We start from the raw sequence: 18221 nt of genomic DNA on the forward strand, positions 1-18221 counted from the left end.
ATTGAAAGGAGGGTCTCCAATTAGTTACTTTTGATGATTTAGATGTTGTTTTTAGAGAGAGGTTCTCTCCTCTCTCTTTTAGGATTTAGAATTAGGATTTCTTTTGCTTTCAGGATTATCTCTTTTCATCAGGTTCAATATTCCTTTTTATTTATTTTCTCAATATTGATTTATGAACTTTTCTATGTTACAGATAATTCTCTTAATTAATGATATTTGAGGTATTTCAGTTTATGATTGCTTTCTTTTATTTACATTATTGTTATTTCTAATCTGAAGACATTTTTTTTATTCCAGCAGATTTACTTTTTTCCCTTCTGGTCTTGGTCAAGAAATCAGTAACTCAGGAGTTATCAAACTCAACGTGATTGATAATTGTTATCTTGTTAATATAATTGAACTTCAATAATTCCAGTCTTTTCTTAGGGATTGACCATAACCTGAAGTTCAGACTAATTAATCCACTTGATCTTCCTTTGCTTTAGTAAAGGCTAACTAAGTGGGATTAAGACTCAATTCTCATCACCATTGATAAGGATAACTAGGATAGGACTTCCAATTTCTTATACCTTGCCAAGAGTTTATTTTACAGTTATTTATTTATTTTATTTGCCATTTAAATTACTCTTTCCTTATTTTTAAAGACCCCAATTTACAATCTTCATAACCAATAATAAGAACATACTTCCCTGCAGTTCCTTGAGAAGACGACCCGAGGTTTAAATACTTCGGTTATCAATTTTAAAGGAGTTTGTTACTTGTGACAACCAAAACGTTTGTACGAAGGGATTTTCTGTTAGTTTAGAAACTATACTTACAACACGATTATTTTCATTCTTTACTAACATTAAATCTCGCTCGTCAAGGGATCATCCTAATCTCTCATGGAAGGATCAACAGAAGCCTAATCAAAGCTTCAATAATACCAATGGTGGAAGAAACAGGTTTGGCAACAGCAAACCTTTTCCATCATCTTCTCAGCAACAGACAGAGAATTCTAAGCAGAGCCACTCTGACTTAGCAACTGTAGTCTCTAATCTATCTAAGACCACTCTTAGTTTCATGATTGAAGCAAAATCCTCCATTAGAAATTTGGAGGCACAAGTGGGTCAGCAGAGTAAAAGAGTTACTGAACTCCCTCCTAGTACTCTCCCAAGCAATACAGAAGAGAATCCAAAAAGAGAGTGCAAGGCCATAAACACGTCCCACATGGCCGAACTTGTAGAGGAGGGAAAGGCAGTGATTTCCAGTGAGGAAGACCTCAATGGACGTTCACTAGCCTCCAAGGAGTTCCTAATGAGGAACCAAAGGAATCTGAGGCTCATGTAGAGACCATAGAGATTCCACTGAACTTACTGTTGCCATTCATGAGCTCTGATGAGTATTCTTCCTCTGAAGAGGATGACGACATTGTTGAAGAGCATGTTGCTCAGTATCTAGGAGCAATCATGAAGTTGAATGCCAAGTTAATTGGTAATGAGACTTGGGAGGATGAACCCCCATTACTCATCAATGAACTAAATGATCTGGTTCAACTAAAATTACCTCAGAAGAAACAGGATCCTGGAAAGTTCTTAATACCTTGTACCATAGGCACCATGACCTTTAAGAAGGCTCTGTGTGACATTGGGTCAAGTATAAACCTCATGCCCCTCTCTGTAATGGAGAAACTAGGTATCTTTGAGGTGCAAGCTGCAAGAATCTCACTAGAGATGGTAGACAATTCAAGGAAACAGGCTTATGGACTTGTAGAGGATGTCTTAATGAAGGTTGAAGGCTACTACATCCCTGCTGACTTCATAATCCTAGAGACTGGGAAGGATGAAGATGAATCCATCATCCTTGGAAGACCCTTCCTAGCCACAACAAGAGCTGTGATTCATGTGGACAGAGGAGAGTTAGTCCTTCAAGTGAATGAGGACTACCTTGTGTTTAAGGCTCAAGGATCTTCTTCTGTAACTAATGAGCGGATAATTTATACGCTTTTTGACATTATTTTTAGTATGTTTTTAGTAGGATCTAGTTACTTTTAGGGATGTTTTCATTAGTTTTTATGTTAAATTCACATTTCTGGACTTTACTATGAGTTTGTGTGTTTTTCTGTGATTTCAGGTATTTTCTGACTGAAATTGAGGGACTTGAGCAAAAATCAGATTCAGAGGTTGAAGAAGGACTGCTGATGTTGTTGGATTCTGACCTCCCTGCACTCAAAGAGAATTTTCTGGAGCTACAGAACTTGAAATGGCGCGCTTCCAATTGCGTTGGAAATTAGACATCCAGGGCTTTCCAGCAATGTATAATAGTCCATGCTTTGGCCAAGTTTAGATGACGCAAATTGGCGTTCAACGCCAGTTCTCTGCCCAAATCTAGCGTCCAGCGCCAGAAAAGGAGCCAAAACCAGAGTTGAACGCCCAAACTGGCACAAAAGCTGGCGTTCAACTCCACAAAAGGACCTCTACACGTGCAACACTCAAGCTCAGCCCAAGCACACACCAAGTGGGCCCCGGAAGTGGATTTATGCATCAATTACTTACTTCTATAAACCCTAGTAGCTAGTTTATTATAAATAGAACATTTTATTATTGTATGAGGCGTCTTTTTGACCATCTTTGGACGCCTGGTTCTTAGATCAGAGGGGCTGGCCATTCGGCCATGCCTGGACCTTTCACTTATGTATTTTAACGGTAGAGTTTCTACACTCCATAGATTAAGGTGTGGAGCTCTGCTGTTCCTCAAAGATTAATGCAAAGTACTACTGTTTTCTATTCAATTCATCTTGTTTCGCTTCTAAGATATTCATTCGTACTTCAATCTGAATGTGATGAACGTGACAACCATCCTCATTCCCTATGAACGCGTGCATGACAACCACTTCCGTTCTACCTTAGACTGAATGAGTATCTCTTAGATCTCCTAACCAGAATCTTCGTGGTGTAAGCTAGAATGATGGCGGCATTCAAGAGAATCTGGAAGGTCTAAACCTTGTCTGTGGTATTTCGAGTAGGATTCAATGAATGAATGACTGTGACAAGCTCCAAACTCGCGATTGCGGGGCGTTAGTGACAGACGCAAAAGGATAGTAAATCCTATTCCAGCATGATTGAGAATCGACAGATGAATAGCCGTGCCATGACAGGGTGCGTTGACCATTTTCACTGAGAGGATAAGATGAAGCCATTGACAAGGGTGATGCCTCCAGATGATTAGTCGTGCCGTGACAGGGCATTGGATCATTTTCCCGAGAGATGACCGAAAGTAGCCATTGACAGTGGTGATGTATCACATAAAGCCAGCCATGGAAAGGAGTAAGACTGATTGGATGAAGATAGCAGGAAAGCAGAGGTTCAGAGGAACGAAAGCATCTCCATTCACTTATCTGAAATTCTCACCAATGAATTACATAAGTATTTCTATCCCTATTCTATTAATTATTATTCGAAAACACCATTATCAATTTATATCTGCCTAACTAAGATTTGCAAGGTGACCATAGCTTGCTTCATACCAACAATCTCCGTGGGATTCGACCCTTACTCACGTAAGGTATTACTTGGACGACCCAGTGCACTTGCTGGTTAGTTACACGGAGTTGTGAACCATGGTCTTGGCATCATGTTTTTGGCGCCATTTCCAGGGATAGAAAGAGCAATGAATTTTATATAATTAAAGTGTAATCACGATTCCGCGTACCAAGTTTTTGGCGCCGTTGCCGAGGATTGTTCGAGTTTGGACAACTGACAGTTCAACTTGTTGCTCAGATTAGGTAACTTTCTTTTCGTTTTCTTTTCAAAAATTTTTCAAAAATATTTCAAAAATTTCTCATCTGTTTTCAAAAAAAAAATGTTTAAAAAAAAATGTTTTCAAAAATTGTATTCAAAATTTTTAAGAATGAATTCTAGTGTTTCATGAAGCATGTGAAGCCTGGCTGGCTGTAAAGCCATGTCTAAATTTATTTGGACTGAGGCAGCAATTTGTTATCAAGAGCAAGCTAGTTGTTGCTAATCCACCTGCTGCTGTTCCTGATTCACCTGCTGAAGCTTGGCTGGCCATTGGCCATGTCTAGTGTTTTGGACCGAAGCTTTCATTGAAAGCTTGGCTGGCTAGTGAGCTATGTCTAATTCCTGGACTGAAGCTTTAGACTAAGAATGCAAGATTCCTGGAATTCATGTTAAAAATTTTGGAATCCTTATTTTTTCTTTTTCAATTAATTTTCAAAAAAAAAATCCAAAAAAAATAGAAAATCATAAAAATCAAAAATATTTTTCTGTTTCTTGTTTGAGTCTTGAGTCATGTTATAAGTTTGGTGTCAATTGCATGTGCATCTTGCATTTTTTTCGAAAATTCATGCATTCATAGTGTTCTTCATGATCTTCAAGTTGTTCTTGGTAAGTCTTCTTGTTTAATCTTGATGATTTTTTATTTTGTGTCTTTTCATGTTTATCATATGCATTCTTGAATTCTTAGTGTCTAAGCATTAAAGAATTCTAAGTTTGGTGTCTTGCATGTTTTCTTTGCATTAAAAATTTTTCAAAAATATGTTCTTGATGTTCATCATGACATTCAAAGTGTTCTTGGTGTTCATCTTGACATTCATAGCATTCTTGCATGCATCACATGTTTTGATCTAAAATTCTCATGCATTGCATCATTTTTCTTGTTTTTCTCTCTCTTCATTAAAAATTCAAAAATAAAAAAAAATATCTTTCCCTTTTTCTCTCTCATCAAATTCGAAAATTTGAGTTGACTTTTTCAAATTTTTTTTAAAAATCAAGTTGTTTCTTATGAGTCAAATCAAATTTTCAATTTGAAAATCTTATCTTTTTCAAAATCTTTTTCAAAAATCAAATCTTTTTCAAAATTCTTAGTTATTTTTGAAAATTCAAAAAAATATTTTTCAAAAATCTTTTTCTTATTTTTAAACCAAATTTTCGAAAATAACAATAACAATTAATGTTTTGATTCAAAAATTTCAAGTTTGTTACTTGCTTGTTAAGAAAGATTCAAACTTTGAGTTCTAGAATCATATCTTGTGATTTCTTATGAATCAAGTCATTAATTGTGATTTTAAAAATCAAATCTTTTTCAAAAACTAATTTCTATCATATCTTTTCAAAAATATCTTCTCACCTTATCTTTTTCAAAAATATAATTTCAAAATATCTCTTCCAACTTCCTAACTTCTTATCTTTTCAAAATTTGTTTCAACTAACTAACTAACTTTTTGTTTGTTTCTTAAATTTTTCAAAACTATCTAACTAACTCTCTCTCTCTCTAATTTTCGAAAATATCTTCCCTCTTTTTCAAAAATTTCTTTTTAATTAACTAATTATTTTTATCTTTGATTTCAAAATTTTTCGAAAATTACTAACCTTTTTCAAAAACTATTTTCGAAAATCACTAACCCTTTTTCAAAAAAATTATTTTTGAAAATTCTCCCTCTTCCATCTTATTCTATTTATTTATTCATCTACTAACATCTCATCTCACATCTCAACCCTCCTCACAGTTGTGTTTCTTCCATTATATTACATTCTTTGTCTCCCCCTCTTCTTCTACTCACACAGGGATCCCTATACTGTGGTATAAAGGATCCATATTATTATTATTATTTTTTTTCTGTGCCCTCTTCTTTGTCATATGAGCAGGAGCAAGGACAAGAATATTCTTGTTGAAGCAGATCCAGAACCTGAAAGGACTCTGAAGAGAAAATTAAGAGAAGCTAAATTACAACAATCCAGAGATAACCTTTCAGAAATTTCGAACAGGAAGAGGAGATAGCAGCCGAAAATAATAATAATGTAAGGAAGATGCTTGGTGACTTTACTGCACCTAATTCCAATTTACATGGAAGAAGCATCTCCATTCCTGCCATTGGAGCAAACAACTTTGAGCTGAAACCTCAATTAGTTTCTCTGATGCAGCAGAACTGCAAGTTTCATGGACTTCCATCTGAAGATCCTTTTCAGTTCTTAACTGAATTCTTGCAGATATGTGATACTGTTAAGACTAATGGAGTAGATCCTAAAGTCTACAGGCTCATGCTTTTCCCTTTTGCTGTAAGAGACAGAGCTAGAATATGGTTGGACTCTCAACCTAAAGATAGCCTGAACTCTTGGGATAAGCTGGTCACGGCTATCTTAGCCAAGTTCTTTCCTCCTCAAAAGCTGAGCAAGCTTAGAGTGGATGTTCAAACTTTCAAACAGAAAGAAGGTGAATCCCTCTATGAAGCTTGGGAAAGATACAAACAGTTGACCAAAAAGTGTCCTTCTGACATGCTTTCAGAATGGACCATCCTGGATATATTCTATGATGGTTTATCTGAGCTATCAAAGATGTCACTGGACACTTCTGCAGGTGGATCCATTCACCTAAAGAAAACGCCTGCAGAAGCTCAAGAACTCATTGACATGGTTGCCAATAACCAGTTCATGTACACTTCTGAAAGGAATCCTTTGAGTAATGGGACGCCTATGAAGAAGGGAGTTCTTGAAGTTGATACTCTGAATGCCATATTGGCTCAGAATAAAATATTGACTCAGCAAGTCAATATGATTTCTCAGAGTCTGAATGGAATGCAAGCTGCATCCAACAGTACTCAAGAGGCTTCTTATGCAGAAGAAGCATATGATCCTGAGAACCCTGCAATAGCAGAGGTAAATTACTTAGGTGAACCTTATGGAAACACCTATAACTCATCATGGAGAAATCACCCCAATTTCTCATGGAAGGATCAAAAGTCTCAACAAGGCTTTAATAATGGTGGAAGAAACAGGTTTAACAATAATAAACCTTTTCCATCATCCACTCAGCAACAGACAGAGAATCCTGAACAAAATACTTCTAATTTGGTAAACTTAGTCTCTGATCTGTCTAAGGCTACTGTATGTTTCATGAATGAAACAAGATCTTCCATTAGAAATTTGGAAGCACAAGTGGGCCAGCTGAGTAAAAGGATCACTGAAATCCCTCCCAGTACTCTCCCAAGCAATACAGAAGAGAACCCAAAAGGAGAGTGCAAGGCCATTGACATAAGCACCATGGCCGAACCTACAAGGGGAGTGGAGAACGTGAATCCCAAGGAGGAAGACCTCCTAGGACGTCCAGTGATCAATAAGGAGCTTCCTTCTGAGGAACCAAAGGACTTTGAGGCTCATCTAGAGACCATAGAGATTCCATTGAACCTCCTTATGCCCTTCATGAGCTCTGATGAGTATTCCTCTTCTGAAGAGAATGAGGATGTTACTGAAGAGCAAACAGCCAAGTTTCTTGGTGCAATCATAAAGCTGAATGCCAAATTATTTGGCATTGATACTTGGGAAGTTGAACCTCCCTTGTTCATCAATGAACTAAGTGATCTGGATCAACTGACATTGCCTCAGAAGAGACAGGATCCTGGAAAGTTCATAATACCCTGTACCATAGGCACCATGATCTTTAAGGCTCTATGTGACCTTGGTTCAGGAATAAACCTCATGCCCCTCTCTGTAATAGAGAAACTGGGAATCTATGGGGTGCAAGCTGCTAAAATCTCATTAGAGATGGCAGACAGTTCAAGAAAACAGGCTTATGGACAAGTAGAGGACATGTTAGTAAAGGTTGAAGGCCTTTACATCCCTGCTGATTTCATAGTCCTGGATACGGGAAAGGAAGAGGATGAATCCATCATCCTAGGAAGACCTTTCCTGGCCACAGCAAGAGCTGTAATTGATGTTGACAGAGGTGAAATAGTCCTTCAATGGAATAAGGACTCCCTTGTGTTTAAAACTCAAGGATCTCCCTCTGCAAACATGGAGAGGAAGCAGAAAAAGCTTCTCTCAAAGCAGAGTCAAACAAAGCCCCCATAGTCAAACTCTAAGTTTGGTGTTGGGAGGCCACAACCAAACTCTAAGTTTGGTGTTGAACTCCCATATCCAAACTCTAAGTTTGGTGTTGGAGAGTCTCAACAAAGCTCTGCACATCTGTGAGGCTCCATGAGAGCCCACTGTCAAGCTATTGACATTAAAGAAGCGCTTGTTGGGAGGCAACCCAATTTTTCTTTATCTAACTATATTTTTCTTAGTTATATGTCTTTGTAGGTTCATGATCATGTGGAGTCACAAAATAAATATAAAAATTGAAAACGGAATCAAAAATAGCAGAAGAAAAATCACACCCTGGAGGAGCATCTGTCTGGCGTTCAGCGCCAGAACAGAGCATGGTTCTGGCGCTGAACGCCCAAAATGGGCAGCTTCTGGGCGCTGAACGCCAGAAATGGCACACAAATGGGCGTTGAACGCCCAAAATGGCCACCAACCTGGCGCTAAACACCCAGAGTTGTGTGCAAAGGCATTTTTACATGCCTAATGGGTGCAGGGATGTAAATCCTTGAACACCTGAGGATCTGTGGACCCCACAGGATCCACCCAGGATCTGTGGACCCCACAGGATCCACTCAGGATCTGTGGACCCCACAGGATCCACTCAGGATCTGTGGACCCCACAGGATCCCCACCTACCTCCACTCACTTCTTCTCACCACTTTCTTTCACACAACCCCATAACACTCTTCCCCAAAAACCTTTCACCAATCACCTCAAACTCTCTTCCCCATCACCTCTTCACCACTCACATCCATCCACTCTTCCCCATAAACCTACCTCATAAACTCCACCTACCTTCAAAAATTCAAAACCAATTTCCCACCCAAACCCACCCATATGGCCGAAACCTTTCCCCCCTCCCTTCCCTATATAAAGCCCTCCATTCTTCATCAAATTCACACAACACACCCCTCTACACCCTTCTTGGCCGAAACACTCCCCACTCTCCCTCTCCTCCATTTTTTCTTCTTCTTCATCTATTCTTTCTTTTATTGCTCGAGGGTGAGCAAAATTCTAAGTTTGGTGTGGTAAAAGCATAAGCTTTTTGTTTTTCCATTACCATTGATGGCACCTAAGACCGGAGAATCCTCTAGAAAGGGGAAAGGGAAGACAAAAGCTTCCACATCCGAGTCATGGGAGATGGAAAGGTTCATCTCCAAAGCCCATCAAGACCACTTCTATGATGTTGTGGCCAAGAAGAAGGTGATCCCCGAGGTCCCTTTCAAACTCAAAAGAAATGAGTATCCGGAGATCCGACATGAAATTCAAAGAAGAGGTTGGGAAGTTCTAACAAATCCCATCCAACAAGTCGGCATCCTAATGGTTCAAGAGTTCTATGCCAATGCATGGATCACCAAGAACCATGATCAAAGTAAGAACCCGGATCCAAAGAACTATGTTACAATGGTTCGGGGGAAATACTTAGATTTTAGTCCAGAGAATGTGAGGTTGGCGTTCAACTTGCCAAACATGGAAGAGAACGCACGCCCCTACACAAGGAGAGTCAACTTTGATCAAAGGTTGGACCAAGTCCTTATGGACATATGTGTAGAAGGAGCTCAATGGAAGATTGACTCCAAGGCAAGCCGGTTCAACTAAGAAGATTGGACCTCAAGCCTGTAGCTAGAGGATGGTTGGAGTTCATTCAATGCTCAATCATTCCCACTAGCAACCGGTCTAAAGTTACTATAGACCGGGCCATCATGATCTATAGCATCATGATTGGAGAAGAGGTGGAAGTTCATGAGATTATACCTCAAGAACTCTACAAGGTGGCTGAAAAGTCCTCCACCATGGCAAGGTTAGCCTTTCCTCACCTCATTTGCCACCTATGCAATTCGGCTGGGATTGACATAGAGGGAGATATCCTCATCAAAGAGGACAAGCCCATCACCAAGAAAAAGATGGAGCAAGCTAGAGAGCCCACTCATGGAGCTCAAGAGGCGTATGAAGCTCATCACCATGAGATCCCGGAGATGCCTCAAATGCACTTTCCTCCACAAAACTATTGGGAGCAAATTAACACCTCCCTAGGAGAATTGAGTTCCAATATGGGACAACTAAGGGTGGAACATCAAGAGCACTCCATCATGCTCCATGAAATCAGAGAAGATCAAAAAGCAATGAAGGAGGAGCAACAAAGACAAGGAAGAGACATAGAAGAGCTCAAGGACATCATTGGTTCCTCAAGAAGGAAACGCCACCATCACTAAGGTGGATTCATTCCTTGTTCTTATTTCTTCTGTTTTTCATTTTCTATGTTAAGTGTTTATCCATGTTTGTGTCTTCATTACATGATCATTAGTAGTTAGTAACTATGTCTTGAAGTTATGAATGTCCTATGAATCCATCACCTCTCTTAAATGAAAAATGTTTTAATTCAAAAGAATAAGAAGTACATGAGTTTTGAATTTATCCTTGAACTTAGCTTAATTATATTGATGTGGTGACAATGCTTCTTGTTTTTTGAATGTATGCTTGAACAGTGCATATGTCTTTTAAAGTTGTTGTTTAAGAATGTTAAATATGTTGGCTCTTGAAAGAATGATGACTAGGAAACATGTTATTTGATAATCTGAAAAATCATAAAAATGATTCTTGAAGCAAGAAAAAGCAGCAAAGAACAAAGCTTGCAGAAAAAAAAAAGGCGAAAAATATATATATATATATATATATATATATATATAGAAAGAAAAAAAAAGAAAAAGCAAGCAGAAAAAGCCAAAGCTCTTAAAACCAAGAGGCAAGAGCAAAAAGCCAATAACCCTTAAAACCAAAAGGTAAGGGCAAATAAAAAAGATCCTAAGGCTTTGAGCATCAGTGGATAGGAGGGCCTAACGGAATAAAATCCTGGTCTAAGCGGCTAAACCAAGCTGTCCCTAACCATGTGCTTGTGGCGTGTAGGTGTCAAGTGAAAACTTGAGACTGAGCGGTTAAAGTCAAGGTCCAAAGCAAAAAACGAGTGTGCTTAAGAACCCTAGACACCTCTAATTGGGGACTTTAGCAAAGCTGAGTCACAATCTGAAAAGGTTCACCCAATTATGTGTCTGTGGCATTTATGTATCCGGTGGTAATACTGGAAAACAAAGTGCTTAGGGCCACGGCCAAGACTCATAAAGAAGCTGTGTTCAAGAATCATCATACTGAACTAGGAGAATCAATAACACTATCTGAACTCTGAGTTCCTATAGATGCCAATCATTCTGAACCTCAATGGATAAAGTGAGATGCCAAAACTATTCAAGAGGCAAAAAGCTATAAGTCCCGCTCATTTGATTGAAGCTATGTTTCATTGATAGTTTGGAATTTATAGTATATTCTCTTCTTTTTATCCTATTTGATTTTCAGTTGCTTGGGGACAAGCAACAATTTAAGTTTGATGTTGTGATGAGCGGATAATTTATACGCTTTTTGACATTGTTTTTAGTAGGATCTAGTTACTTTTAGGGATGTTTTCATTAGTTTTTATGTTAAATTCACATTTCTGGACTTTACTATGAGTTTGTGTGTTTTTCTGTGATTTCAGGTATTTTCTGACTGAAATTCAGGGACTTGAGCAAAAATCAGATTCAGAGGTTGAAGAAGGACTGCTGATGCTGTTGGATTCTGACCTCCCTACACTCAAAGTGGATTTTCTGGAGCTATGGAACTCGAAATGGCGCGATTCCAATTGCGTTGGAAAGTAGACATCCAGGGCTTTCCAGAAATGTATAATAGTCCATACTTTGGCCAAGTTTAGATGACACAAACCGGCGTTCAACGCCAGTTCTCTGCCCAAATCTGGCGTCCAGCGCCAGAAAAGGAGCCAAAACCAGAGTTGAACGCCCAAACTGGCACAAAAGCTGGCGTTCAACTCCACAAAAGGACCTCTACACGTGCAACACTCAAGCTCAGCCCAAGCACACACCAAGTGGGCCCCGGAAGTGGATTTATGCATCAATTACTTACTTCTGTAAACCCTAGTAGCTAGTTTATTATAAATAGAACCTTTTATTATTGTATGAGGCGTCATTTTGACCATCTTTGGACGCCTGGTTCTTAGATCAGAGGGGCTTGACATTCGGCCATGCCTGGACCTTTCACTTATGTATTTTAACGGTAGAGTTTCTACACTCCATAGATTAAGGTGTGGAGCTCTGCTGTTCCTCAAAGATTAATGCAAAGTACTACTGTTTTCTATTCAATTCATCTTGTTTCGCTTCTAAGATATTCATTTGTACTTCAATCTGAATGTGATGAACATGACAACCATCATCATTCCCTATGAACGCGTGCATGACAACCACTTCCGTTCTACCTTAGACTGAATGAGTATCTCTTAGATCTCCTAACCAGAATCTTCGTGGTGTAAGCTAGAATGATGGCGGCATTCAAGAGAATCCGGAAGGTCTAAACCTTGTCTGTGGTATTCCGAGTAGGATTCAATGAATTAATGACTGTGACGAGCTCCAAAATCGCGATTGCGGGGCGTTAGTGACAGACGCAAAAGGATAGTAAATCCTATTCCAGCATGATCGAGAACCGACAGATGAATAGCCGTGCCGTGACAGGGTGCGTTGACCATTTTCACTGAGAGGATAAGATGAAGCCATTGACAAGGGTGATGCCTCCAGACGATTAGCCGTGCCGTGACAGGGCATTGGATCATTTTCCCAAGAGATGACCGAAAGTAGCCATTGACAGTGGTGATGTATCACATAAAGCCAGCCATGGAAAGGAGTAAGACTGATTGGATGAAGATAGCAGGAAAGCAGAGGTTCAGAAGAACGAAAGCATCTCCATTCGCTTATCTGAAATTCTCACCAATGAATTACATAAGTATTTCTATCCCTATTCTATTAATTATTATTCGAAAACACCATTATCAATTTATATCTGTCTAACTGAGATTTGCAAGGTGACCATAGCTTGCTTCATACCAACAATCTCCGTGGGATTCGACCCTTACTCACGTAAGGTATTACTTGGACGACCCAGTGCACTTGCTGGTTAGTTACACGGAGTTGTGAACCATGGTCTTGGCATCATGTTTTTGGTGCCATTTCCAGGGAAAGAAAGAGTAATGAATTTTACATAATTAAAGTGTAATCACGATTCCGCGTACCAGTAACCATAGAGAGGAAGCATGAAAAGCTTCTCTCAATACAGAGTCAAACAGAGCCCCCACACTCAACTTCTAAGTTTGGTGTTGGGAGGCCATCATTAAGCTCTAAATCTCTGTGAAGCTCTCTAAGAGCTCACTGTCAAGCTATTGACATTAAAGAAGCGCTTGTTGGGAGGCAACCCAATGTTATTTAATTATATTTATTTATTTTCCATTATTATTTTATGTTTTCTTTAGGTTGATGATCATGTGAAGTCACAAAAACAACTAAAAAATCAAAAATAGAATGAAAAATAGCATTAAAAATAGCACACCCTGGAGGACAGGCTTACTGGCATTTAAACGCCAGTAAGGATAGTAGAATGGGCATTTAACGTCTAGCCCGGCAGCATTCTGGGCGTTAAACGCCAGAATGGGCAGCACTCTGGGTGTTTAATGCCAAAAATAGCTATCTGGCACAGGCTGGCATTAAACGCCAGAAATGGGCATCTGGCTGGCGTTTAACGCCAGAAATGGGCAGCAGAGTGGCGTTTAACGCCAGGAAAGGTAGCAGAGCTGGCGTTAAACGCCAGAATTGGCACAGAATGGGCGTTTGAACACCATATTGGTGCAGGGACTTAAATTTCTTGACACCTCAGGATCTGTGGACCCCACAGGATCCCCACCTACCCCACTTCTTCTTCTCTCCTCTTTACACCTTTCCATAACACTCTTCGCCATACACCCTGATGAGCGGATAATTTATACGCTTTTTGACATTGTTTTTAGTATGTTTTTAGTAGGATCTAGTTACTTTTAGGGATGTTTTTAATAGATTTTGTGTTAAATTCACATTTCTGGACTTTACTATGAGTTTGTGTGTTTTTCTGTGATTTCAGGTATTTTCTGGCTGAAATTGAGGGACTTGAGCAGAAATCAGATTCAGAGGTTGAAAAAGGACTGCTGATGCTGTTGGATTCTGACCTCCCTGCACTCAAAGTGGATTTTCTAGAGCTACAGAACTCGAAATGGCACGCTTCCAATTGCGTTGGAAAGTAGACATCCAGGGCTTTCCAGAAATATATAATAGTCCATACTTTGGCCAAGAATTGACGACGTAAACTGGCGTTCAACGCCAGCCTTCTGCCCAAATCTGGCGTCCAGCGCCAGATTAGGATCCAAAACCAGAGTTGAACGCCCAAACTGGCACAGAAACTGGCGTTCAACTCCACAAATGGCCTCTGCACGTGCTACACTTAAGCTCAGCCCAAACACACACCAAGTGGGCCCCGGAAGTGGATTTATGCATCAATTACTTACTCATGTAAACCCTAGTGACTAGTTTATTATAAATAGGACCTTTTACTATTGTATTAGGTATCTTTTGATCATCTTTTGATCTTTTGATAAGTTGTATGCTATCTTAGACCATGGGGGCTGGCCACACGGCCATGCCTGGACCTTTCACTTATGTATTTTCAACGGTAGAGCTTCTACACTCCATAGATTAAGGTGTGGAGCTCTGCTGTTCCTCAAAGATTAATGCAAAGTACTACTGTTTTCTATTCAATTCATCTTATTTCGCTTCTAAGATATCCATTCGCACTCAAGAACGTAATGAAGGTGATGATTATGTGTGACGCTCATCACCATCTCCCCTATGAACACGTGCCTGACAAACACTTCCGTTATACATGAAATAAGCTAGGATGAATATCTCTTAGATCTCCTAACCAGAATCTTCGTGGCGTAAGCTAGAATGATGGCGGCATTCAAGAGAATCCGGAAAGTCTAAACCTTGTCTGTGGTATTCCGAGTAGGATTCAATGATTGAATGACTGTGACGAGCTCCGAACTCGCGATTGCAGGGCGTTAGTGACAGACGCAAAAGGATAGTAAATCCTATTCCGGCATGATCGAGAACAGACAGATGAATAGCCGTGCCGTGACAGGGTGCGTGAGCATATTATTCACTGAGAGGATAAGATGAAGCCATTGACAAGGGTGATGCCTCCAGACGATTAGCCGTGCCGTGACAGGGCATTGGATCATTTTCCCGAGAGATGACCGAAAGTAGCCATTGACAGTGGTGATGTATCACATAAAGCCAGCCATGGAAAGGAGTAAGACTGATTGGATGAAGACAGCAGAAAAGCAGAGGTTCAGAAGAACGAAAAGCATCTTCATTCGCTTATCTGAAATTCCTACCAACGATTTACATAAGTATTTCTATCCTTTCTTTTATTTATTATTCGAAAACACCCTTATCACTTTATATCTGCCTGACTGAGATTTACAAGGTGACCATAGCTTGCTTCATACCAACAATCTCCGTGGGATTCGACCCTTACTCACGTAAGGTATTACTTGGACGACCCAGTGCACTTGCTGGTTAGTTGAACGGAGTTGTGTCCACACATAGAGCCACAATGAGGATTCAATACAATTATATATTGTTAATCTCACACAAGTACAAAGAACATGGAACACAATTTCGTCCACCAAGTTATTGGCGCCGTTGCCGGGGATTGTTTGAGTTTGGACAACTGACGGTTCATCTTGTTGCTCAGATTGGGTAACTTTCTTTTCGTTTTCTTTTCAAAAAGTTTTCAAAATTTTTTTCAAAAACTCTTCTTTTGTTTTCGAAAAAAAAAAATGTTTTCAAAAATTTTCTTCAGAATTTTTAAGAATGAATTCTAGTGTTTCATGAAGCATGTGAAGCCTGGCTGGCTGTAAAGCCATGTCTAAATTCTTTTGGACTGAGGCTTCCAACCATCAGCTCTTACACGACTGTAGGGTATGTCAGGCGTGTCATGTCTGAATTACATGCTGAAGCTTGGCTGGCTATTGGCCATGTCTAGTGTTTTGGACCGGAGCTTTCATTGAAAGCTTGGCTGGCTAGTGAGCCATGTCTAATTCCTGGACTGAAGCTTTAGACTAAGAATGCAAGATTCCTGGAATTCATATTAAAAATTTTGGAATCCTTATTTTTTTTTTCATATAATTTTCGAAAAAAAAAATCCAAAAAAATTAGAAAATCATAAAAAAATCAAAAATATTTTCTGTTTCTTGTTTGAGTCTTGAGTCATATCATAAGTTTGGTGTCACTTGCATATGCATCTTGCATTTTTTCGAAAATATCATGCATTCATGGTGTTCTTCATGATCTTCAAGTTGTTCTTGGTAAGTCTTCTTGTTTGATCTTGATGATTTTTTGTTTTGTGTCTTTTATTGTTTTTCATATGCATTCTTGAATTCTTAGTGTCTAAGCATTAAAGAATTCTAAGTTTGGTGTCTTGCATGTTTTCTTTGCATTAAAATTTTTCAAAATTATGTTCTTGATGTTCATCTTGACATTCATAGTGTTCTTGGTGTTCATCTTGACATTCATGGCATTCTTGCATACATTCATGTTTTGATCTAAAAATTTCATGCATTGCATATTTTTCATGTTTTCATAAAAATTCAAAAAATCAAAAAAAATATCTTTCCCTTTTTCTCTCATCAAATTCGAAAATTTGAGTTGACTTTTTCAAAAATTTTTAAAATCAAGTTGTTTCTCATGAGTCAAATCAAATTTTCAATTTGAAAATCTTATCTTTTTCAAAATCTTTTTCAAAAATCAAATCTTTTTCAAAATTCTTAGTTATTTTCGAAAATTTCAAAAATATTTTTCAAAAATCTTTTTCTTATTCTTATACCAAATTTTCGAAAATAACATAAACAATTAATGTTTTGATTCAAAAATTTGAAGTTTGTGACTTGCTTGTTAAGAAAGATTCAAACTTTAAGTTCTAGAATCATATCTTGTGATTTCTTATGAATCAAGTCATTAATTGTGATTTCAAAAATCAAATCCTTTTCAAAACTAATTCCTATCATATCTTTTCAAAAAAAAAAAATAATATCTTCTTATCTTATCTTTTTCAAAAATATCTTTTCAAAATATCTTTTCTAACTTCCTAACTTCTTATCTTTTCAAAATTTGTTTCAACTAACTAACTAACTTTTTTGTTTGTTTCTTAACTTTTTCAAAACTACCTAACTAACTCTCTCTCTCTAATTTTCGAAAATATCTCCCCCTCTTTTCTTCCACTCACACAGGGATCCCTATACTGTGGTATAAAGGATCCTTATTATTATTATTATCATTTTTCTGGCCATTCTTCCTTGTCATATGAGCAGGAGCAAGGATAAGAACATTCTTGTGGAAGCAGATCCAGAACCTGAAAAGACTCTGAAGAGAAAATTAAGAGAAGCTAAAATACAACAATCCAGAGATAACCTTTCAGAAATTTTCGAACAGGCAGAGGAGATGGCAGCCGAAAATAATAATAATGCAAGGAAGATGCTTGGTGACTTTACTGCACCTAATTCCAATTTACATGGAAGAAGCATCTCCATTCCTGCCATTGGAGCAAACAACTTTGAGCTGAAACCTCAATTAGTTTCTCTGATGCAGCAGAACTGCAAGTTTCATGGACTTCCATCTGAAGATCCTTTTCAGTTCTTAACTGAATTCTTGCAGATATGTGATACTGTTAAGACTAATGGAATAGATCCTGAAATCTACAGGCTCATGCTTTTCCCTTTTGCTGTAAGAGACAGAGCTAGATTATGGTTGGATTCTCAACCTAAAGACAGCCTGAACTCTTGGGATAAGCTGGTCACGGCTTTCTTAGCCAAGTACTTTCCTCCTCAAAAGCTGAGCAAGCTTAGAGCTGATGTTCAAACCTTCAAACAGAAAGAAGGTGAATCTCTCTATGAAGCTTGGGAAAGTTACAAACAGTTGACCAAAAAGTGTCCTTCTGACATGCTTTCAGAATGGACCATCCTGGATATATTCTATGATGGTTTATCTGAGCTATCAAAGATGTCACTGGACACCTCTGCAGGTGGATCCATTCACCTAAAGAAAACGCCTGCAGAAGCTCAAGAACTCATTGACATGGTTGCTTATAACCAGTTCATGTACACTTCTGAAAGGAATCCTGTAAGAAATGGGACGCCTATGAAGAAGGGAGTTCTTGAGGTTGATACTCTGAATGCCATATTGGCTCAGAATAAAATATTGACTCAGCAAGTCAATATGATTTCTCAGAGTCTGCATGGAATGCAAGCTGCATCCAACAGTACTCAAGAGGCATCTTCTGAAGAAGAAGCTTATGATCCTGAGAACCCTGCAATAGCTGAGGTAAATTACTTAGGTGAACCTTATGGAAACACCTATAACTCAACATGGAGAAATCATCCAAATTTCTCATGGAAGGATCAAAAGC

General features: G+C 38.6%; 2 non-coding genes across 2 annotated transcripts; both read right to left on the minus strand.

The window, feature by feature from the left end:
• Window positions 1-6170: 6170 nt before the first annotated feature.
• LOC148574511 (small nucleolar RNA R71) lies at window positions 6171-6278 on the minus strand. Its single transcript, XR_015906855.1, has one exon. It is a non-coding gene; the product is annotated as a small nucleolar RNA R71 (small nucleolar RNA).
• An 11375-nt stretch (window positions 6279-17653) lies between these two features.
• Window positions 17654-17761, minus strand: LOC148574512 (small nucleolar RNA R71). The gene has a single exon (XR_015905588.1). It is a non-coding gene; the product is annotated as a small nucleolar RNA R71 (small nucleolar RNA).
• Window positions 17762-18221: the final 460 nt, after the last annotated feature.

The sequence above is a fragment of the Arachis ipaensis genome, chromosome B2 (assembly GCF_059453495.1).
Source record: "Arachis ipaensis isolate K30076 ecotype BB chromosome B2, ASM5945349v1, whole genome shotgun sequence".
NCBI lineage: Eukaryota > Viridiplantae > Streptophyta > Magnoliopsida > Fabales > Fabaceae > Arachis > Arachis ipaensis.